The sequence below is a fragment of the Anopheles gambiae genome, chromosome 3 (assembly GCF_943734735.2).
Source record: "Anopheles gambiae chromosome 3, idAnoGambNW_F1_1, whole genome shotgun sequence".
Taxonomy (NCBI): domain Eukaryota; kingdom Metazoa; phylum Arthropoda; class Insecta; order Diptera; family Culicidae; genus Anopheles; species Anopheles gambiae.
This window is the reverse complement of record NC_064602.1, coordinates 33617185-33642396: the sequence shown is the minus strand read 5'-3', so window position 1 is coordinate 33642396 and position 25212 is coordinate 33617185. Positions and strand designations below refer to the sequence as shown.

Genomic DNA, 25212 nt, shown 5'->3' with positions numbered 1-25212 from the left:
GTGTGCTCGACGAAATCGACGGAAAAGATAAATAAAGAGACATGCATGCATGAATAAATAAATAGTTTCACCGACTGGCCTGCCACACGCTGCCTCAAACACTGGCTGGCTGGCTGGCTGCAGTAGTATTGTCCTCATTGTGACGGGGTAATGCTGCATCAGCGATTGGGATGGATTCCGGCTGATGCTGCCAGACTGCGCCACTGTCTGCGTATGCGGAAAATGAAGCTTTTCCGGGAGATTGTCCACACACCCCGAGAGATGTGGAGTGCAGCGTACCCGAGATCAGTAAATGAAGTGCTAACAGTGCAAAGCTGCCAAATGAATGGCAGAGGTGTTGGCAGAGCCCAAGCGAACGAAGCAAATCGGTTGAGTGAGCTTTAAGTACCCCATTCTTTGCGCTGCGCTGATGGGGAGGATGTGAGGATGCAATTGAGATACTTCCAGTAGCACTACCTGACTTGGATTTTATAACATACAAACTGCTTTATTTTAAGCACTTTTTGTGCAAACTCACTGTGTTGAGCACTGCAGATGTATCTATTCCCAAAACTAAGAAACATAATTTGATTACTCACATCACTACTACGAGCAGCAGCTAGTAGAACAAAATTAGCCAACCGGTCAAATGAGCACACCACAATTGATTGGCCAGGCCAGGCAACAGTACCTTTGTCCCTCGTTTGCGAGTTGAACGGATCTCTATAAATATACAAAACACGAACACTCACACACCACAAAGCTAGGCAAGTGCTTTAAATATTTAATCTTGCTTTTAGGACTCAATCCAAGAAGGAAGCAAATTGCATCGAAAGTGTTTCATACACTAGAAGTGCTTTAAGTGCGCCGGAACTTGAAACACTGATCAGCGATGTTATTCGTTCTTATCATCGGTTCGATTCGATTCGGGAAAGTAACAAATCAGAGGAAAAAACACAGACTGTGCTTCGTTTTTTGTTGCGGGCTTTAGAACGGATGTCTGGAAGGACGTAGATACCACCGGAAGGAATCAAATGGAAAGCCAGAATTCCACTCCTGGCAATGCTATCGTCGGTATGATTTATTCAAATGTTGTGCTCCTCCCAATATCTCACATTCGTTTTTGGCAGATTTTTGCTTTGGCGTATGTTCTCCATTTTGGGGAAGTTGTTCGAGTGGGGACAGTTTTTTTGGGGAGAAGACTTTTAGCCATTTCTTCTGAACTTGTAGATTTTTTCCTCTTCTGCTAGATGTTTGATAAGAGTTTTTTTCAAGATGTTACCTTCTTCCTGCCATCATGTTCCCCCATCCTCATAACTTCGCAAAAGTGGGCACTACTGAAGGCACAACCGACTAAGCTAGTAACGACGTTATCTCATACTTTTTTTTTTGGGACGGTTTGCAATCCCGGACGCCCTTTGGGACCGTTATGAATTGCATTTCACAACGTTTTTGGAAGCTTTGATTTCCGGTTGTGTCTTGTGGGGTGTGTTATGAAAGCATCGCTGCAAAGTGTTGAAACACTGCTGCACCATCATCAAACGCACACGTAAGCTCGAGAGATGCTACAACATCCTTCTCTATGTGGAGGATAAAAAAAAAACACACACACAGAGTTCCGTGACCAATGGTCACAGTTCGCCCTTAACATCCGAGGTTGATATGGGACGAAATTTATGAAAATTTATGATCGAACAGCGCGGAACGACACACCCGGAAATGGATCCAACAAACGCGGTCGGTGCTTTTGGGGATGGTTCTTCCCGAACGACCGAAAAATGTGAAAATGTGGCATGCCTCGATGCTTCTCACACCCAAGAGGGACTCCCAAGACCGTTGCTTACTTGCACGGGGGGTTCAATATTTGAGTGAAAATTGTGTTTTATTAGAAATTCGGCACCATTTGGTTGCATGATTTATGGACAGCACGTGAGCTTCGGGAACGTCCGAAAAGGCCACACATACACACACACGGGTTCAAGCGTCTGATGCTGCTTTTGCACTTTTCCAATGCGAACACGTGATAAAAGTCAAACACATGCACACACACACAGGCAAACTAATGAAGTTTCTTGCAAGATGTTTCCGTGATGTCGGTAAGACAAGCTACGAACCGACGACAGGAGGGCATCATATGCCCGTCGAGAGGAATGTCTTTCGTACCATTAATCATAGCTGTGTGATGTTATCTCCTGGAACTACACACAGCTACACAAAGAAGAAGAGGAGCAGGAAACCACTTGGGAAAGTGCTCAGATTTGCATATCAATCGATAAATCGTGTGCCACACTAATTGTGTGCCACAAAGCCTGCCTGCCTGCAACGACTTCTGTGCCGGAGGAAATTGTGCCGGAAATTGAATTCTAACCTCACATAAAGGCACAAAAGCATACCCTGCACGGAAATGAATTAGAAACTGAAAGGCATTCTCCGGCAGTTTTATGCGGCTTTTTCCACACACTTCCTCCGTCCAAAAGCGTTGCAATTAAATGAACACGTCGCCACGGCGGCGGTGGAAGATGGTTTTCGCAATGCATCTAAACTCACCAAGGCCACCACAGCGTCGCCACCAACTTGTCCATCGATTCGCGATCGAAACGGCGATCATTGAACCGTGGGGCTTTGGCCGTCGGTTCGGTTTCGATTTTCACACGCCAATGTCGGTGGATGTGGAGCTCTGTGTTTGTGTAATTCTTCGCTTGTCGTCGAGTGTAGACACCGACACACCACGGAGCAAAAGAGTTATGCGGTGTGAAATTACGAAATTTTTATTGCACACTACGAAACAACCGAAGGGCGAGAATCGATCGAACGACACTTTTCTTTCGCCGGAACCATTAACCATGCCTTTTGCTAATGGTTTGGGGGATCGATAAATTCTGTCTACCGAAGAGGAAGAAGAAGTGGGGTGGGTCCGCGTACCGGGCGATGAGCTGAACGTCCTACCTTGGCGTATCACAAATCACGCGCCCCGAGAGGTGGAATTCGATCGCTTAGAGTACATGAATCAAACGTCAACACTATGTCGATGAGGTGCGAACGAACAAATGACATCAAACATTGGTTTAAGGAAGGGGTTTTTGAGGGGAATTTCATGCCTTTACGAAATTGCCCCAATTCTACCTAAAGGATCTTGATATGCTTTGAGTTATCTATAAAATTACAAAACGTTCTTTTAACTAATAACTATTTGCATTAGAATTTACGCGAAATTGGCATAAAGCTTCTTGTTAGCGCTGACTTGCTTCAGAATATTCGAACTAACCAACCGGCAAATTGCATAACTCCTTCTCCTCATCAGCCTCAGAACAAAATGGCAGCTGCATTTACGTTTTAATTGCCACAATCAAATCTACCAGCCACGACGGACAAAACAACCAAGCAATCAATCACAAGTTTGTAGTGGTTCTTCGTTTCGTACCCCCTACACTACACACCACAGCAATGATGATTGACTTTCAACACTTTCTGCGATGGTTCTAGCCGTTCGAAAGGGACCTTTTCTCCGCAGATGGCAGACGCCTGGAAGCCAGAAACCTTACTTTCCTGGTCCAATAAACTCTTAACTCATTCATCCGTGGTGTCAGTTTAACGAGACATTTCTTCATTTCGTGCGATGCGGTGCGGTGGAAGACGAACCGGTGCCGGAAGAGTTGGCTCAAATTACTTGTAACAACTTTCAGCCCAACAAGTAGTGCCAGCCCGAGACACTATTCTGGCGGTGGTGTAATGGATCATGGTTGTACGATTATTCTGTGTCGTGGGATGTTGATGATGTTGATGCTGATGGTGAGGATGATGAATTTCATCCCTTCCAGTGGGGGAGGGAAATACCACTTCTTAAGTAAACGAATTAATTAATTTAAATTTCCCTGCACAGCAACGCTCGCAGTGTTCACGCCTGTGCTTATTTACTCACGAAACAGATTCTCTAATTGTCGCACTCTTTGCCTCGATGCGATAAAGTGGAAGGGAATAAGTATTGGGGGTTTAAGAGGGAGAGAGAGGATGAAGGAGCAAGCTAAGCCAGGACGAACAAGCAGCAAGAAGTGCCTCTTTTCACGCGCCTCCAGTGCAATTATAGTTGAAGAGAAAAGGAAGCGGAGGAGTTGAAAAAGAAATCCCGTTCCACCGTGTTTGCAAAAGTTCTTCCGGCATTCGACTCTACGGCGGAGCTGAATTGAGGTATAGCTGTGCTGCCCCGAGCAGGAAACTATCGGCCCGCTCGGTGGCTGCATTTTGCCCACCGGGCGGGAATGGGTCGAGTTTTATCAATTAAAACATTTTAAAATTGTACAAGTTTTAATTAAAAGCGAAAACAGTCTTCAAGCGACCACCGACGGCACGACCATCGCGTCACGACGAGTGCTTTATTTCCCACTTGGTGCGCCAAACTTTGTGTCGGCGAAGCGGCACCGGGAGCGAAGATCGTTACAGTTACCGATTTTCTGTGACGATGTCTCAAGTGTTCCTGGTTTTATTTCTGCCCGTTTGAAAGTTATCATCCTCATCCTCGCTTCTTTCCAAGTGTTCCGGCGGCACACACCAGCGCTCTGCAAGCTGTGGTATGCACAAAGACAGCCGTTACAGCCTGGTGCTGGTTGCCCTGGTGTTGTTGCGCTAACCTTGCGGGATGTAAACAAGTAAACGCGAGAGGGCAGAAGTTATCTTTACTTCGTTCGAGTTACATTTCGAATAGTTATGCGGATACCAGTGTAGACAACAAACGACAAACACCGTGCACGAATGTATTCGGCGACGGAAAGTTATTTGCGAGTGGAAAACGAATGGCAAAAGCCGGAACAGCAGTGTCCATGTCAACTAGCTTTCGGGCAGCGAAAAGCTAAATAACATCACAAAAGAATGTAACGTATTTTTACGTAGCGGGAGCGGCAAAAGTTTTCCTGCAAAAATCCAACCAGACTGTCACGTACACGACAAATACAAAACAGACTTCAACAAACTGCATACTGGCACCGAATAACAGGGAATGGATTACAAACAATTTTTAAACTTATTTTAACACTTTTGTAGCTGTCGCATCGATTACAGTCTAGTCATTGGAAGACTTGGACAACAAAAACTCTATTGGAGCCGAGAATAAGTTAAAAGCGATCGTTCTTATAGCATATGAAGTTGAAGATCACATAACAAAACTTACCCGACTGGATTGCAGTGATTGGATGTTTGTGATACAAACTTTCTTTTGTACATATTTATCAACAAGGGTTTAAATTCCAAAAACACGCATCTTGATCTGAAGAATGCAATCGCCCATTATAAATCCATTCCAAAACCCTCCCCAAATGATGATCTCTCCCTGTAACATATTTATTCATCGGCATGCGCATTGTTGCATTCCCCACTTTCGGAGTGCCCTGCGCTCGTCGATCGCGATCATCGGTCGATGAAATCGATGCTATTAAAGCAGCATAAATCAACCAAAGCGACGTGTTCATTTACGATACACCATTTCTGATCCCGGACGCCCTTTTCCCGCGGAGACTGTTACAGGTTTTTTTTTACCAAATAGTCAACTTGTGTAGGATGAAGAATGCGTAGGATCCAAGAGCATCAGAGCCACGGTGCAAGCGCGTTTAATCCTAAATGAAGATCGGTGCTATTAAGGGTCCATTATGAAATGGGAGGAAAAGGGGGTAGATGCAAGATCACTTCACAAAATGCATGAATTCCAATGTTTTATTGTTCAATTTGTAGCTCTTTGTCAGGGACACATTTGTCAAAATAGCATTACTCGATATGCACTCTCTCTCTCTATCTCTCTTTCTGTCTCGCTTACGCTCGTGCTAAGCTTTATAAAGCGCGGTTTTGAAGATTACAGATTCTATGAAATCCTATCAAACATCTCGCCCCTGCAACTGGAACTTTGAGCATGGCGTTGGTGAAGTGGATCGCCATGTAGTGCGCACTCTGTCTTCCGTTTTGCCCCTATCCAACCAGGTGCGCGTACACAGGTGGAAGAAGACGGAGAGTTCAATAACCGAAAGTAAACGAACCGTTAAATCTCATCATTTACGGTCAATTTCGGTTTGGGGTCTCCTCTTGGCGAGGGCAGCAGAATGAAGAAAAGGGCAACGATGCTGCTGCTGCAATGGAGAAGAACATCATGACGATTCTGGTTTTTGGTAGCTAACGAGCGTCTTTTTGAAAGACGCTCCAGCGGGCGAGTGAAAGCGTGAAGTTGAAACCTTCCGCTCGGCTCAGTACGGCATCGAGAATGAATCTTAATTTGATTAAAAAGTGAAATGCAGCAAGAACGGAGACGAACAAATCACAGCGCGGATTGAGGTGATCAATATCTTGAGGAAACTACCGCTAGATTGAATGCCTCTTGCCAAGGTAACGGGCGTGTACCTCACAAACCGGTTATGTTGAACACATCAAAGAGTCTCCCTACGCATCGCGTTTTTTTTTTGGGAGACGCAAAATGACACGACACTAAGGCCACAAAATCAAGAGCAATAATCAGCACCATCAAGTATCACTTTCGAGACGTCTGAGGTTCGCTTTATTACACACTTTAGAACATTCTAGTCATAAGAATGATAGATCGAGGTATCATTTGAATGATCCCGTTAGACAAACCAACACTTTCTCTTTTCAGATACAAAAGAGTCTTTAACCTCGAGGATTGCCTTCCAGTGGAACAATCCAAATTGAGGAAGCATCACTCTTCTCGATTACTAGAATTAAGCTTAATGCCTGCGGATGTTTCGCTGAAGGCTGCACATCGTGACATCTCATTTAATGTGGATTTTGATGAGCAAAATGGCTAATTCAGAAGAAGCAAGGCCCCCGAGACACGTTAATTTGCAAAACAAACCACAAAACCTCACCCGGCGGGTGCGTGCTTTCGTTTGGATTCGTTTTTAATGACAGGGCTGGCAAGGCAATTAAACCCGTCCGTTGGACAAAGGGATGCTTCAGAAAGATATGCGGCGATGAGGACGAACCCAAACTCATTATTGGAGAAGATGGTACATACACACACACACACACACAGACAGTGATTGGAGATGTCTCGTTTTTAACCACTCACCGTTTTATTCCTGGACACACATTTCCTGGAACTTTATGTATCGCTTTGTACCGGGCATGCCAGCCACGTGAACTCCGTTCTAGCCCGTTGGCGTGAATCTTTGCACCCTATCTTGCCCAGGCAGTATGAAGCGTACTCAGACACGATGAATTGGCGGTTATAAAATGTGACAATAAAATTAAAATTATTGCCACCATAAATGTGTGACCAGCAGAAGGAATTTTCTATCCAACTGCTGCTGCTGCTGCTGCGGCGGCGTGATCGTCGGTGGGGTTTTATCACACTCTCCAGAAACCGGGAAGGGCTTTCGCTTTCGCCGCCACAGGGAAGGTCAGGGTTTTTTGCAGATACCCGGACGGGAGGCAGGCTTTTGCGTTTTGCGTTTAACTTCAACCGGAAACGATGCCTTCGAATGGGTGGGAGAGATAGTGAGCGTCTCCTCGGGAGAAAGGTCACGGTTCATTGTGAGGATACATTATGGCGGTAGGACCAATAAAACCTCAACCCCTCTCCCAGCGAATCTTGTCTTGCGAAACTCCACCACGAATGGGGCAGAAGCTCAACGATGGTTATCGTATTTATTGTTGGGTGCTGCTGTTTTCGTTCCACCAGTTTGAGTTTGAATGCTAAATCACGCGTCCCTCGGCCGGACGTCGCTCGGAGGGATCCCCACTAGCACTATGATGAATGTTTCCTGCTTTCAGGGTTTTGATGCAATTTTTCAAATGAAAGAGAAACGTTTCTTTCTGATGGTAGAAGCAGAGTGGTATAAAAATGAAATCGAATCGAAGAAATTATACAAAAGACTACGATTGGGAGATTTTTTGGCAGCATATTGTGAAAGTGAAAATTTCCCTAAGCGGTACTTTCACCATCAAAGTTGCGTCATGTCCTTTAAGTTGCGTTCTTCGGCCTTTATTGGGAGGATAATGTTGGGTGGAATGAAGTTGGGGAGTTCTTATGAATGCCATTTTAATGCTCTCTTGAATAAGCAATAACATCGTAATTTAGGGTAGCGAAGTGAATTCAATAATTTCCAATTAAGAAGTGCAATTTATTGAAACATCATCTACGAAATAACCTTCCCAACTTCTGATTGTTCTTCCCTGTGGGTAGTGGGCAGGTACGACAAATCAATATGTCACACAAAACACATACAACGTTACCACAAGATACATCACCGTCACATTTCACCGTGCTCCGTCGATATGACGCGCTCTCGGGTCTTGTCGATTGGAAACAATTAGATTATTTGCAAATAATTATCAACACCCGAGAGTGAAATTGGCTTTAATCCAATTAACCAAACCACCGACCGTCCCGGGACTACGACGGCCCGCTCCCAAGTGAGACCGGTAGTACGGAGGAGTACAAATTGCATTCCGACCGGAAATGTGCACAACGTTCAGCCAACCATCAACCATACCATATCGTTCTTGCTCGCTTCGTTCCGGTACAAAACCGAAGACGACCGATTAACTTTAATGTCTCAATGTGGTATGGCCGTCACCGTCGTGCGGTTATTGTGTGCTTTTCGTGGGGTGCCGTTTATTGTTTGGCTAGGATGATTTGAACATTTGCTAGACATTTTGCAAACGGGGTGCAGGGGCTGCAGCAAAACCACTCTTGCTTCGGTGTGGACCGATTTCTACCACACAGGGCACACGCAACAGGACAGATTGCTCGCTTTCAGTTTGAATAAGAATTTGATTAATCTAACTTAATTGAATTAAGTTAGCGCTCTGCCCTGGCGCTCGGCACATGCTCCCAGCTGATTGATCGCGAAGAAAGCAGAACGGTGAGTGCGAGAGAGCGAGCGCTGCGACACCCAATTTGCCTTCCAGCAGCAGGGCCTTCTGTGCCGAAAGTATGTGTCTCAAATTTGCATCCAAATCGCGGTCGGAACGAATCTCGGTCGCGTGCCTTTGAGCGCCCCTCCCGGGGGTTGGTACACGGTTGGTACATTCGGTGGAGTGCAAATTTCAATTTATTTAAATCACAGCACCACAATCACCACCACGAAAGGCGGGGTGACGTATGATCCAGGAGTGATGAAACTTCACCCATAATGGTGACATGTGTTTTGATTTATGAACGCGGTTGTGGTGGTATGTGAGGTACAGTGGCTGGAAAGGTTTCGTTGCCGTGTGTGTGTTTTTTTAAAGAGCACCAAACAGTGCTCAAACTGAAGAGGTTTGTTCGTTTCGCTTATGGTAATTTAATCACTGGCATGCTAATAGAGGGAGTAGGGTTTTTGCTAAACAGTTTGCCCTCTCCCCCGAGCGAGCCTTTCCCAAACAGTAACGCCCCACGCAAACGATCCTTCAAACACAGGCGGCTTTAAGAGCACCGGGTTCGTGGCTCTTTGGCAAAACCCAACGGCCAAAGAAAGTTCATGCCCTTCGGTATACACTTTGTGCGCAAAAAGTGGATCACTAGCGTGGGCTGGCTGGGTGTAAATGAGTATCCAAACAACGGGGGCACCGGGGTTTCCATTAGCAAGCGATACATCCGGATGCACCCACCCGGTTCAAAGTACTTAGCTAACGCTCTCTATATATGGACCTTTGTCCGTTCACACAATTAGCAGCGATACACACAGCGATACAAACACACCGCCCGCCGGACGAACGTAAAGGAAAACTTCCCAAAACCACGACACCAACGGCTCTTCTCGCGCGGTACGCTGTTCCACATCCGGGGTCGGGCTTTACACACTGTGCTGTAACGTTACGAACCCGTCGGATACTGAGGTCGGATCGGATGTCGGATGAGGGTTTCGCTTGGTCGAACGTGCGTCTTTATTTACACAAAAGTCGATCACCGACCGGGAGGACTCTGTTCGGCGGTTTCTCTTTGTGGTGTGGTACACATTGGTGAAGTGCTGGTCGGTTGGCTGTAACGATACACGCGGCAAGAGTTTGTGCCCGGACACAGTCCGGAAGAGTTGCTGCTACACATTTCACTGCAAACTGCACACACTCCAGGAAATGAGAGCAAAAAGTCGTTCTTCAGCCGTTCGTTTGACTTTGCTCACATATTGGCGACGGCGAGTGGGCATATTTGGCATTCCGTTTGCATTATGAGAAAATGTTGGGGAAATTCTGAAACGGTTTTTGTGCCGGTGCAAACAGCCAGACAGCTCCGGAGAAGTGCCGGGAAGCCGGGTGGGAAGTTGCAAACATGGCTCCGGAAGCTTCATGAATGAAAGTTGTAAATTGGTCGACTTTCTCCATGACATTCTGGAGCGGAAATTTTACCGAGACGATGAATATCCTGAACCGTTTAAGCTAAAACCTGCTGGATTACTGTCGGCTTTGGTCGGCAAGGGGAATTCAGACACTTTTTTTGGGCGTGAAAAGCGCTTTACACTGGCATCGAGCCAACCGATTAAAGCTGAACTCGTCACCGGAGACATGGAAATGAATTGAAAGAGTGGACTAATTAGGAGCAGCTCGGTTAGATGTCTTCCGGAATTTTCTTCTTTTTTTTCTTCTTTTGCCCTCGTGATACTTCCCTTGTTCTGGGTGCCATGTTTGATGATGCACTACCATTTGTATACCATTCAGGCGTGGGACTTTCCATCGGGCGTAGGGATGCTTTATAGGTACAACTGAATCGTTCTCCCTCTTTTTTCTGCAGCAAAAGATACCAAAACCAAAGGCACGTTTTTCCAACCGATTTGCATATTTTTCTTCCACAATTTCGTTATCTCACACTAAGGACATGGCTTGTGGTGGTGGCGACGGTCGAAACCACTACCCCGATCTCCGGCTGACAGTTACGCGGTCTGAATGTGTTTAAGATAAACCGATTCCTGTGGTGCCTTGGAGTTGCAAACATTAAGGGCCTGCGTCGGGAGAAAAGGCACACAAAGTGTGTAACATTAAAGCCACTCGGCGACACTTTAAGCACGAAAATAAATGCTGTCCAAACAGTACGCCAAGATGCAGTAAAATGTTTGCTGATTCTAATGGCACCTTCCGTCTGCAGCTCGTCTAACATTGGCTAACATGGCCACCTTCTTCTGAAGTGTGCAAACGAACCGAAACACGAGACTCGGCATACATCGGAAGCTATGCAAAACATAAACAACTGTGCACAGAAGAGTGCACAAGATAAAGCAATGGCGTGACGTTCAGTCTACATGTGTGTGTGTGTGTCTGCTTGAGTTTGCAGTTGTCGCATTATTTTTGCGTTATAATTTGCCGTAACGAAGAACGGAACGTACATTCCGAGCGTGCAATGATTCGCTTCAAATGCTTGAACTTTTCACGGCCATTTGCAGAGGTGATTATTTATCAGATCTCTCTACAGTGGAGCGGGGTCTGTCTTGATGATGGATCATTTTAAATCAATTAAGTTAAGTCATGCAAGCATTAGGTCGCATCGGTGAAGGAATGGTGATAATTTGGTGCAATTTGTCGTTTGTAATGTTTCGTAGAGGACATAACTATCATAACAGTCAAGAGCTTCTGACACTAAAATGCATTCTGAATTTAGATCACTTTGAATGATTGCACCTAAATACGGTGTAGTTATCTTAAAAATTCATCCTTTGAAGAATCGTAGAATAAAAGCACATGACATCAGCAATGGTTTGGCATTAAACGAGCGACAGATTCCGGCAAAACATCAAACGGACGATGGATGATGAAAAATGTTTCATCGTCGAGCGTATGACGCGCACTGTTCGCGACCCACATCATCACCATCTGCCCTGGCAGAGCAAGCACGGAAGCATGTCACAACCCATATTGATCTTTTCATTGCAGAAATGCAGGCGAAAACGGTACCGGTCCTGCTCGCTACCAACATCGTCCTCGAGCGCCAAATTGGAAAATCTAATTATGATAAAGTCAAACACTCACCCCGGGAAAGCTTTTTCAGTTCCGGGTTTGTTCCTTTAAGGACACCCTCGGGTTCGTGGATGTCGTGTGCCATGGGAAGTTGTTTGAAAAATTAACCCCAGAAGGCTCTCTGTCGCTTGTCAAAACGCGGTGCTTTTGGAAATGGGTTTTGATGTTGGATTACGTGAGTTCACAGAGCGAAGTGACGAGCGTACGGTGATAATTCTTCGCCGAAAGGGAAGTACGTTGACCAGTTCCAGTGCACACGTGTAGCACGGTCGATGAACCGTGTGGCAGTAGCACACATGATCCCGTTCGGATTTCCCATCTATTCGGGACGGCATATCAGTTTGGTATCACTGATCAAACAACTGTGTTCTGACGAGGGGGGCATATACAAGGCGTCAGCCAGTACCTCGTCAGCAACTCTAGGATTGAGTTCATTCCGATTCATATCAATCAAAATGCACTCCATTATTGAACTGTTGAATTGGTACGATCTTAGCTCACACTAGAAATAGGGACGATGGATGATAAGAAGAGTATCTACCGATCGTAATTCCAGTGCATTAGAAATCTTGAAAACTACTGATAAAGCATTAGCAACTAATTCCCAATATCAAAAATGGGTAAGATTCCATTCCACGAAGACCCGTCCGAAATGCCCCGGAGGCATCAACCACGTGTAGCACGTGGTGTGTTCTTCCGTGCTTCTCTTGATCCGGTTCTGCCGATAAACACACACGTTTTGTGTGCCGGTTGTTGCCCTGTTCTTCCGCCTTGACGGCGTGTGCTGCTGTTCAGTGAACTCCAGAAAACCGTTAAAAACGTAACTCACGGTCGTCTAGCAGACGTAACGACATGGCCACTGACTTGATTTCACGCAGACGCGATCACAAGAAGACGGAGAAGGGAACGGAAAGGGTGGTGGTAGTGCGCTTTGTTTGTCCGGTACAGTTTGAACTCGCTTGCGATAATAGCAACAGCAGCAGTGGTGGTGGTGTCGGCAAACAGTCGATCACTTCCCTAACCTATATTTGAAAAACACAGACCACAGACACGAAATAGAGGGGAAACGATTCGATCCGGTCTGGACGTGATCGTGATGCGTAACCGGTGATAATGCGTAATGAAGTCAAACATTTAGGACTTTGTAGCTAGTGGTGGTTCCACATGTATGGGGTTATATTTACGGAATCTTTCTTTGAAGGCAGGATGCAGAAGCGTCATCAAAACTCACCTGAAATTAAGGAGGAAAAACGATAAAACGAAATTAGCCTCAATGGACACAATTTTATGCTCTAAAGAAATGATTTTAATAACTTTGTTTACTTCGACATCACCTCTTACCATTTCATCCATTTTTTCAACTGATTTGTCTTCTCAAAATATAAATGTAAACATTGGGTAACTCATACTTTCCGCTTTTCGGACCAATCTGGTACAACCAATTCGCTCCATTAACTCACTCAAATCGCGCAAACACGAGCGACCGTTTAAGATAATAATCCGTGAAAATAGTCCTACTATTCCGACACTTCTCTTTGCGCACACCGCCGGTGCAAGGAACATAACGCGGGGTGGTAATGCTTTTATCAAATTTCATTTGAACAGCACACAGAAAACGTGTCCACTCTTTCCAAAGTTATTGAAAGCGAACGGTGTGTCCCTCACTTCGCCTTCAAAAGACCGAACCATCACCTACCGGAACCCGATCGACAGCGAAAAACCAACAAACTTTATGAAATCCATTAGAACAATGTAATTTATGCAAATTGAATTTGATTGCTTTCAAAAACCTCCCGTGCTGCCAATGACGATGATGATGATGATGATGGTGACAGACGTACTTGTCAGGTCTTGTTGCAGGACGCCGCTAACCGAAAGCGAGAGCGTTTGAAGAACGTTTGGGACAGAGCAACTAGCAAATCTGGACCACAATGTGATTGCACTCTGTACCATGGGTGGTGAGGAGAATCTGGCACCAAATAGGGCGCCATCGGAAAGCGGCTACTGAAACACCAAACGATGATTCCGATTGGTGCCAAAAATGTGTCACCTCCAATCATGCCGTTTGTCATCTGCAGCTGACGGAATATAGTATCATCAGGCTCGTTAGGTGGGATTTTTTTTGGGTTTGCCCAGAGAGAGAGAGAGAGAGAGAGAGAGAGAGAGAGAAAGAGAGAGAGAGAGAGAGAGAGAGAGAGGACTTTGGAAGTGCTTTGAAAAGTGTCATTTCATCCCCCTTTTTTATGGGTTGAGATTTTGGGGCACTCTTTTTTAGCAACTTCCCAAAAAAAAACCCCGTCCCGCCTTGTTTGACCGAAATGCAATTATTGTCTGGTTTTGTAGTGCGGCATGGTGTACATGTCAGCAGTTGGAAAGGATTACCAGAATGAAGGAAAAATCACACGACAACTCCTTCCTTCCCCCACGATTGGCTATTATCATAATTGAGTGGAATTATCAACCGAGCTAACACACAGCTCGGCAAGCTGTCGTGCGAATCCGAGCGTTTGCCTCCGACTGACGAGCGGGATTTTCCTCCAGGGACAGGGTTTGTGTGAATTCTAACTTTCAACCCTACGAGGAGGGGAAGCTGCTCGTACTGTCAAGGACGCTTGAGCATGGAGTGCCGGGACGGCGTGTACATGTACTGTTGAACAAGTAGCAAACCGAAACGTTGTTTGGTTGTTTCGTGTTTCAGATTTATCTTCTCGATTCTGTAGGTCCCCCTTCTATTAACACCTTCCTATTTCAGAGCCTAAAAAACGCTTGGATTAGGCAAAAAAAACTCCCCTGTAGCGTGCTGGTGTGACTTTGTTGCGGATTAAAAACTTTTACGTGCGACAGTTTCGGTTGTTGTCCATCTGATCGGAAAGGACACGGCACGTTCACATTTGCGCGCGGGAGAGCATGCAGAAGGTAGTACACAAGGTTGTACAAGGTTTTAAGTTTGCAGGGTCCCCTTTTTGGCCCACGCGTTGTAGACATCAGCTGTCGGTTTGGGTGGGCATGATTTAAGGGACTTTTTTTGGAAACATTAGCTCATCCACCGTTTAAGATCACAAAGAAGCGTCATGATCGTGCGAAAGAATAGAGCACCTTACTTATCCATTCAGCGGACACTACCCCTCACACACACACACACACCTAAAAATCCCAATACTCTGCAACGAATTGATAGTTGGTTGAGATCTCCATCCACACAGTGCGCTCGTTTCGTTTGACGCCGTTTGAGAAATGAAGCGGAAATACGATAAAGTTACCATTATTCACTGGCCCTTGCGCTACTCACAGACTCACAAAACAGGGGAATGAATTGCGTGCGTGTGAATGCAGCGTTAACAGAACAACAGGCTAATATATATATATCGCTCGGGAGTGGGGAAAATGGAAGAAGATTAAATGCAGCACATAAATTATGCCGAGAAAGACCCGCCGAGAGAATTGGGATGAAGCTGTATTGGGGGTTTTGAAATTTGCTTGTCATGTGTTTCATTTTTCTCGCTTCGCAGTAAAGAATGATGCATTTCAATGAGCAATTTTAGCCCGGTCGTTTCGTTTTCGAGGCGTTGTTTAAATGATGGTGAACTATTTTTTAACCTAAAACTGGCAATACATTTTGCTTCAATGTTAAAATGGGAAGAGAGGGAATAAAGTGGACATGTTACATGTTTCGTTTTGGGGTTTAGAGCAGGAAAAGGGCAAAGACACTTCTTCTTTCCTGGCCCGCCCGATACCGTTAGAGCAGTGTGGCGAGAGTGATGATCTTCCTGGAACGTTTCAACACCTTTCACGACGTTTCCCTCCACTGTATGCTTCCTCTGGCATGCTTTCCTGGGCTCATAAAAACGGCTACACCGACGTAAGCTCTAGCGAGGCGTGAAACATCGTCCCGTCGTAAGGTTTGTCGCATGTCGCGCACAGTAGGACCCCCTTTCCTCCCCCCTGCGTACAGAAATTGGTGTCATTATGCCGTTTTTTTTTTGTTGTTGTCGTCGTCCGCGTCCCATTACGGTAGCGGCTTCTCTGTTCTAGCCACTCGTATCCATTTGGAAAAGGTAATTATTTTCACATACTTTTGTGACCCGCACTGTCAACCACCCGTTGGTTTCTCCCAATTGCCCTACTTGACCCTAAGTGAAGGAGTGTGTGTGATGGGGGTAGGTAAGTTGGAGTCTAGGAGTCGATGGACACGGTGACATCCATGCCATACCGAAACAAACAGTGGAAAAGAAACTTCTTTTCAATAGCTGGAATTGATGGAAAGCGATAAAGAGGTATTCGTTATTGTTTTTGTTGTGTGCGGAGGCACAGTAGTCGCATTAGGCTATGGTTATTTTCACATGTCATAACAATTTGCTTAAGTAGGGTACATAATATCTGTACATCACAAAACCAGCGTCATTTGGCTAGAGAGCTCGTTAAGGGGTAGAGATCATTCCGTTGCGATCTGAAGTCTGTTGCACGTGAGTTGACAGCCAAGTGCCCCCACAGGACCCCTTTCACCAGGTCGTACACGATTGGTTTTATGTTTGCTTTTGGATGGTTTTTCCTACCTTCTGCGAGTTCGATATGCTGGAGCATGGAGTCTGCTCACCATGAACTGTGTTGTGTCATGTACTACACGAAAAACGAAAGTTTTGCTTGATTATCTTCAAACGAACAGTTTGTTAGATTAAAGCAGTAATGACTTTTCAGCGGGGGTAAAACAAAAATCCAACACACTCTGCAAACAGAACGGAAACTAGTTCGCCCTGACAGCCCTGTCAGGGCACTACGTTGGTGGACAGTGATATATTGCACTCTTCGCAGTAGATCCTCAAAACGATTCAGTTTTTGAAAGCAATCGCCAGTGAAAAACGCCACAGAAAGATAACGAGATAATGGGAGGGCATCAGGCGTAAACATGGGTTATTAATGCCCTTTAGGTTTGTTGAAGAGTGAAACGAACGATCATTGGATCCAATCGATCGGTTTTCTTTCTTTTTCGGGAGAAGGGATAGATCTTCTTCGTTACCTAGATTTCTCCCTTCCCACGAGACTTCGTACACTAAATGGGGTGCGCCCATTAACCCTAAAAGCATACACTTTAGTTAGCGGAGGTCAATAAGAAACCATTTAACCCCTTTCCGATCGATACGTAAAGAGCGGAAGAAATTTAGGTGGCTCTCGGCCAGAGTATCATCAGTGCTGTACCCACGCCTAGCCCTAGAAAATGGGATTTAAGATCCCGTGACAGCTGGGTGTGAAAAGCTCATCAAACGTGTCGCTCAGCCACATTAGCATAAACATATTAGCTCGCGACAGTTTCCATTCCCATGCCCGTGTTTTATAGCCTGCTCGACGAAATTAATGCAACGACACTATGCCCGGCATTCCCACACAGGCACACTCCCAGTGGGAATAGGTGATCTTTCTTCCCTGCAGCTGACGGCCAGGCTCAGCGAGCGCCCAAGCTGTCAGTGCGAGTGTCAGTGTCACATGTCCCGCTCGACACTGCCTATTGCGTTTTGCGGAGTGTCGGACAACGTGAGAAACGCATTGCGTGTAGCCTACCTTTCAGGCGCTTTTTCTAACGCCCGCTCGTAGCACCACATGACAGCAGTGTTGCCAGATAGTCTAGTGTGCACTATCGGCATAGCAACGGAAAAGCCTTCAAGGAAAAAGAGGACATTTTTTTGTGAGCATTCTTTTTTGTGCGTGTGCCATTGTTTTTTTTTTTTTGGAAAATTCTCGAACCAGCCTGTTCATTCCATTCCGGGCATGACGTGACAATGTCCTCTGAGCGCCTGAAGGATACGTAATTTGTTCCATGCATGCGTCGTTACGGTCGGGTGAATGCGAATCCCATCATCTGTCGCACTTCGGTCCCCATGACACGACCGGAAGTCAGCGAAACAAGGAAGAGTCCCGAATAGCATCCGTTTTATTGGAAGGAGTGTGAGTTTTTTTTTCGCAAACTGTATTTGTCTCCGTCACTGTTAACTTCAACGCATTGTTTGATTGTTCTGGTACAGTGTGGAGAGGTTGGGTTGTAAAACGTAAACTCTCTACGTACACCAGTAAAACCAGCCGACTTTGGCTTCTTTATCCGTTCGCAGGCACTCCTCCATAGATCAAACTCTACGATACACTGCGTTTGGCTTTTGACGTAGCCTGTGTGCGCAATTCTTTTGCCAAACTTCCATCATGTAAGCTTCAACAACATAAGCGCGTATTATGGCCAGCTGTCGAAACGTTCTTCTCTTTAGCTCCCTTCACCCGAACACCTTTAAGCCTTGAAATTATGTCAAACAATCATTGTTTGAGTGTTCAGCTATACTACATTCCCAACACACCGACAACAACTTCCCTAAGGGACATCACCCCAAACAGTGTCGAATGGTTGGTGCATCATAAAAACCAATATTACAACCAGAACACATACAGAACCGCTCGGATTATTCGATGTTCGATTGTTATCCGATCGGTTACGGTTCGACGAGCATTTTCGCTCTGTGTCCTGTGTGTGTGTGGCTCTGTTTATTATTCCGTTCCCGTCCTTCTTTCGCATCGCAAATCACCGCAACTGTTGGTGTGAGCTTGTGACACCTTTTCCCCCGAATGTCACACATTTATTGATCCTGTCATTCGTGTAATGAATGGAAGGTACCACCGATTTTCGTATCAAATTTCATCCGGCCCTGTCCAGACACCAGAGGGACAGTGCCAAACATACTCCGGAATGGCATTTTACGTTTACGGGTGTCGTATTCGATTGTCCGGCTGCTGACAAGCGGCACTCTCGAACACGAACACGTAAATTTTCAAAACAGCTTGTTTGATTTGAAATGGATTGTTTAGCGCAACGTTGCTACGCACGGAGGCCGGAAATTGACGAAGCATTTAACTATGGTTGATCGGTTTCTGATTACAGTTTATCGATACAGCACCCGGGCGTGATTGTTTTAGATGACACATTTAGATTACCAGTATCTGGGATTTCATCCAGCACGGATGAAATTGAGTAAATGAAATGAACTCGTCAAAGCGGGTAATTTAGATTGAACTATCAATCTGAAAATAAAAACATTTACACAACTCAATTTACGGCCCATGATTTCCATTTGCCGTCGTTTCAATATGCTTTCTACTTTCGTTATTGTTTGATGTGCTTAAAATGACATGTTATTTCGAGCTCGCTTATACCCATGAACAAACAGAATAAAATACCTTCTCCATATGTGAAATAAATTGTTTCACAAAACGCACTCTCCACAACAAACATTTCTCACGCCCCCACACCGTCAAATAAAGACAAAGCGACCTCCGCGCAATAAACAATTGCTCTCCAAACGCACAAGTGCACAGAACAGCGTGCAAACCCACAACTACGCACAGCACACAGCGCTGTGAATTGAAATTTCCGCACGAAAAATCAATTATTCAAAACTACAAAACTGGCCAAATACTTCAATTCCCGTTCGCCCACACGCACACACGCACGCGTAGTTCAGATGTACAAAACAACAAACGCGGGAAGGATCGCCTTGCGCGGAGGGACATCAAAACCAAGCGAAACCAGAACACTTCAAAAGGCCTGTGTGTCCAAAATAAACCGGTGGGATCATCATGTTTTACTGCCATGGAATGTTGTGTGGGACACAGCACCGTTTTGAGCAAATAAACGCACAATGATGCGATGTTGGAAGGTTCTGAAGGTTTGGAAATAGTGCCATTTTGGGGCGAAATTGTTTCAAGGCACGCAATCGAACGCAACGCCATTGAAGCATTTGGAGGTACAGGTGTAGGTGGAGTCTGATGTAAACTTCAAAGGTACGCTCCAACATTCTGATTATGAAGTATTCGACAGATCAATTAGGTTAAGTTTTGGAATTTGAACAGCCAATCTTATGTAGAATATGATAAAGTGTTAGTTCATTACTCTGATGAAGGCTTTGGTAAGAGCTTTTTTTCAATGAGATGGTATTAAGAGTCTGAAAAGCTCCTAAAAGTACTTCAGACAAAAATACTCCAGCCAACGCAACAAGAGGCTTCATTGTGTTCCAATAAGTGCATTTCCGATCGTTATTATTTCCCTCGTAGCGGATTGCATCACCCTCAACAGGAGGTCCATGAACCGATTAATTCCTGTAAGACATCCAACAAACTTCACCAGCCAAAAAAAGAACCAACCTGTCCACCTACACACATTGCCGGTGGTCAAGTTCAAATCCTTGCACAGTTCTCCAGCGCCAAAGCTCCACAGCAATGCCCGCCCGGAACCGGATTATTAACTCCAAACCACCTTCAGCCGGTCAATATTCGATTCTTGCCATTCCTTCCCGCCTCGTCACATTGCTAATGATTATGTCATTAAGCGATTCGCATTCGCGAACGAACCGAACCGGCCAGAACTCCCACGATTGTGTCCAAAAAAGGAGGTTCCTCCTGCAATGAATCCCGCCGTTGGGCGAAGGCGGACGTTGCTGAATTAAATTACTCTCGCATGATTTCCGTCCCGTAGTTGAACCGTGGGGTCCCGTTCTTTTGTTTGGGTTGTGTTTGGCGATTTTCTTCGCTTCGCACACTCCTTTAAGCACGGATCCGTGTGCTAAAGCTTTGTTTGCCAGTTGCTTCCAATTCCATTAGAAATTTGACCCGTGTTCCCGTGGGCACCGGGACAAGGGAGAATTAAATTTCATTCAGCCTGGCCTCTAGTCTGGCATTTGCATCGCTGGATGAAGCAGGAAATGCAAATTCATCTCGCTCTCTCCATTCAGACCTGCGTCTTTTATGTTTGTTCAATGGCGAGAAATCGCTCAGACAGATGATTAAGCAAAGAAGGTTTTGGTGAGTAGGTAGGGTTTATACGGGAGAAAAAAAAGCCTTAGAATATCCCATAACATATCGTTGCTGTTGATTTTGGATCATTTGGTTTGAGCGAAGCAAGTAGAATATTTTATGACATTTTTCCATTAAAAAGCATATCGTTCAGCATTCCATGCAATACCGGTTTATTTGCCTACAACCATCCATTCACATTAGTGGACAACATTTTCCAAATGAATTACACCCAAAGGCACCGATCGATAGCATCTGCATCGGTAACTAAAGCCAAATATTATCCGTTCATCAAAGGCGACGCCATAAAGCCTCATCACTTAAGCCTAATTACAACGACCCACACACACCGTTCGATCGCATGCGTGTGATAAATTATGAACGCTTCAATACTCCAATTTCCTGTTGAGTTTCCAGCAGTAAATCAAAGCAAATTTCACCAGCTTATCGTCAAAGCCGGGACAATTTGATCCATCATTTTATCATCAATCACTTTGGCACGTTTGATCCTAGCATCCGGTGGTTCAGCTCGCCCGGCAGCTACAGCAATCGTCGGTCACCATCGGAAACGGAAATGAGTGTGCAGTGTATGTGTGTGTGGCGCTCACTTCAAATATCAATACCGATGCGCTTGCATACCAAAACGTTTAATAAACACGAACAACGGGTAGCCCTTTTTTGTTCACCCGTTTGCGTTCGCTTACCATCATTCAAGTGTCATTAATTATCCTTGCACAACTCAACAAAAAGCGGCACCGGAGATACACAGCCCACACCCAGGAAGGATACTTTTCTGCCAATTCAGCATAATTAATCGCCTCCGAATGTTCGTCTCGCTCACTGGCGGCTTGTGTCATCGTTTCCGAGTTCGTTGGAAGGACGTTTTTGCTAGTCTCTAAAAACCTTTTGGATCGGATTTTCGGCGCTTAACGCACTCATCATCCAAACAGTACAGTAGAATGCAGCAGAACCGTACACTGAAAGGGAGAAAATGAAAGAACGGTGTTGCAACAAAGGAAGAAAGCAAAACAACGGCTTGCAAAAGTGAGCCAATAAATTTGCAAACGATCAAAATTGAACAAATAAGCATTACCCGAGCTTCTGGTGGGGGAATGGATGCAGCCCGTGCGCTGTATTTGCCATGTTTAATGCAGCCAGTTGCAAAGGGCATGGTTTGTGTGTGCAGGTCGCTAAAGTTTGTTCCATGTTCCGCTCCAGACACAAGCGAAACGATGGAAGGCATGCGGAGTAGGTAAACTTCTTTTTTTGCGCACACAAAAAACCACCCAAAACTCCTACCTACGAAAGACTTTTCAGATCACGACCACCGACCACGGTTCGCGTTCGACAAAATCATACACAGGGAGGAAAATTGGATGCGATGTAGTTTTTTTACGCTCTCTCTGTCTCTCTGTCTCTTGCTTCCCTCATATCCATTCATCCTTTTTAATACCTTTGGCCACACATTGGTTCCTAATGAAAACGACAAAACCAAACCTTCCGCCATACATCCATTGCTCAGAGCAGCACGCGTATCGCGTACGTGCGCCTGCAACAAATAGAACGCTCTACGTTTCGAGGCTATAAATTTCCGGATAAATCATGTGAAAATATGAAAATGAATCATACGACCCCTCTCCACTAGGTGTCTGAGCACTCGAACAGTTTGCAGTACGGCAAAAATAGGGGTCGAATAAGGTAAAAATAGCAAATCGGGATTATTTATCCTTTTAAAACGAGAGCCAGATTTCAACCGGCAATACCGAAAACAAAGAAAAAAGAAAAGGACAGTAAAAATAAATATTAAATGCAATTGAAACTGTTTATCACCGGTACGAGAGCACGAAAGAGATTGTAAAACGCAACACACGGTAAAGGTGTGCAGTCGGTCGCAAACAAGATTATATATTGGACTACGAGCGTGCTCCCTTCACAACGGCGCCGTGGCTTAGTTGGTTAAAGCGCCTGTCTAGTAAACAGGAGATCGTGAGTTCGAATCTCGCCGGAGCCTAAGTGATATATAGAGTCACAGTAACTTTTACTTTTCAGATTCTTTTAATAGGTTTTATGCAATTGCGAATGGTGATCACAGAAATGGTATTTACACACGCACACACACGTATGTGTACAGTAAATTGTGTCTACTTACGCTATCAACACCGACGCAACACCAGTAGAGAACGGAAGCTGTTCGTCGTGCAACTTAACTTACAAGAGCACCAAAAATGCGCGCCACGCGGATTAAAGCAATTATTTATCGCCATACCCCTCCACCCACCACCCACACAGCTATGGATCGGAATCGAACACATATACGCGAAGAAGTACGCGCTCGCTCTCGTTCCCCTGTAGGTGGACGACGTGTAGGCGTTTTGCGTGTGTGGCTACCAGCAGCAGCGTGTTTGTGCTGCCTGAATAGATGTCTATGCCGCGGCGACTGGAGGAGAATAGAAAGAACAGTTGCCAAACAGCAAATAAAACGTCGCCGCCGCCGACACCGCCGTCCCGGGGCAGTGACATCGAGAACTTTTGGATAGGGGAGACTTGAGAGGGCGGTTATGCGAGCGAGCGAAGGTTTCCGCAATTTTTCTTCCCTTTATCCCACGTTTTCTATTTGTTTCCATCGCGTCCGGCGCGAGCTCCAAATAGAGAAAACAATGAGGAATATGTCACCAGACGGGCCGGGCCCCCGCACTGTACTGGTACACTGTGTCGACGATGCGGTCGTTTTTCACACTAACGATGACAACGCTAGCACGACCACCACACGATACGCAAGCGTTGAGATGGCTGGCCTGTGCTGAGTGTGAATTCAATTAGAATGAAAATCCACCAGCGGAAACATGTTTCTTTGCACATTCTTTGCGCCAGTGCATAAGCGGACTGGAAGCTAGAAGCTAGACACACGACGTGCTTCCTTTTTGCGTACAGTTTGCTGCGGATGCGTGAGTGTCGCTCTCTATTTTCTAAAACTATACATACGCCAGCCGTACATCACGTCGTTAAGGCGTGATTTTATTTCAATTAAATCCAGCAGGAAAAGAGTTACACGACGACGACTCTAATGGACATTGCGACGGAAAAGAAACGGCCTGAATTAATTAGAACCGCTCTCTTGATGGCGAGCGAGAGAGAGAGAGTTAGTGAACGAAATTGAAAAATTACTTCCCCAAGTGCCCAATCTTATCAGCGACAAAGAGTCAACCTGCTTACGAGTTAACTCTGGTGATGTCTGAGGAATAAGGGGAAACCTGTGCCGAAGAACGACGCTCGAACGAAAATTAACCCGTCCGTGTAACTATAATTAGTGATATCCTCATCAGCGTACGGTATCGTTCAGGTCAACCACTCGCATGACGTTTCTTGCAATGCTCTTTTGCCGCCTTTTCTTGCTCCTCTCTCTCTCGTCAGAAGTTCAAAGAAGCAATTTAATATTTAAAAATCAAGCACAAACACTGGTTCTACGCCCACCGAGGCGATGCGTCGGAGAGAGAGAGTGAGAGAGCACCGAAAACATGCCCTCTGATAGTGTATGTGTGTGTGTGTGTGTGGTTCGTTTGTGCAGTAAATTATTGGCCGCTACCAGTCTGGCCAGTCTGATCTGCACTAAATTAATTTCATTCATTAATTTCAATAAACTCCACTCTGGGAAAGCAGCCCGAAGAAACGAATGTTTGGATTTTCGGAGGGCGCAAGTCATTGGCATTGGCTCGTTCTTGATTCCAAGAATCGCTACCAAACGCCCACCAAACAGTGAAAGGAAAGTTTAACAAACCCAAACAAAAAACGCTCCGATTCCGATGGAGCAATCTAAGAGCTGAAGATTGCTTACTTCCGGTCCATGGGGTTCGTTTTTTTCTCTAAGAGTTGCAGATTGCACGTGTGCGTTTCTGAAAAAGAGGGAAGCTAATTGAATGTATGCCTTCACTTTCAGACCCCGGCCAGAGGTCGCAATTTTGAGATTGCGTTCCCGAGATAGCGTCGGACCCTTTTCCTTTGAGCATGCTCACTGACCGCCTGTTTCTAATTACGAACGAAACGGCTATTACGAACGAAAAGTAAAGCGGCTTCTTTTGACCGGAGCAGTTGAAACATTAGCCAATGTTTTGCTCTCGATTTATGAGTTACTTTTTGTGGTACATTGAATCAATTCCGTAGGATCGTAATAAAATCGCAATTGAATTGGATTGTAATGTCAATCGTATGTCAGCCTAGGGGGAAAATCATCATAATTTCTCTGCAAAATCTAATCCTTCTTCTTGTCCGGTTCACTTTCACTAACGCCACGACGCCAAATTGTACTCCATCATCCATCAAACACCGACCGGTGATCCGGTTCGCTCATCACGGCGACGTTCTCCGGGCACAACGACGACCAGCCCCGGAGAAAGAAACAAGATAAACTTTCACTGACAAAACGGTGCAGTCGGTTGGTTCTTTTCCCTTTCATCGGGAAACCGATCAAGAAATCAGCTCATCCCGGCCCAAGGTCTG

At 45.4% G+C, this 25212-nt stretch overlaps 1 protein-coding gene and 1 non-coding gene across 8 annotated transcripts in view; one reads left to right on the top strand and one right to left on the bottom strand.

Moving 5' to 3' along the window:
• The window catches only part of LOC1269252 (probable G-protein coupled receptor Mth-like 1), a 160335-nt gene that overhangs the window by 33302 nt on the left and 101821 nt on the right, over positions 1-25212 (bottom strand). The window lies entirely within an intron of this gene.
• Trnat-agu (transfer RNA threonine (anticodon AGU)) lies at positions 22656-22729 on the top strand. The gene has a single exon. It is a non-coding gene; the product is annotated as a tRNA-Thr (tRNA).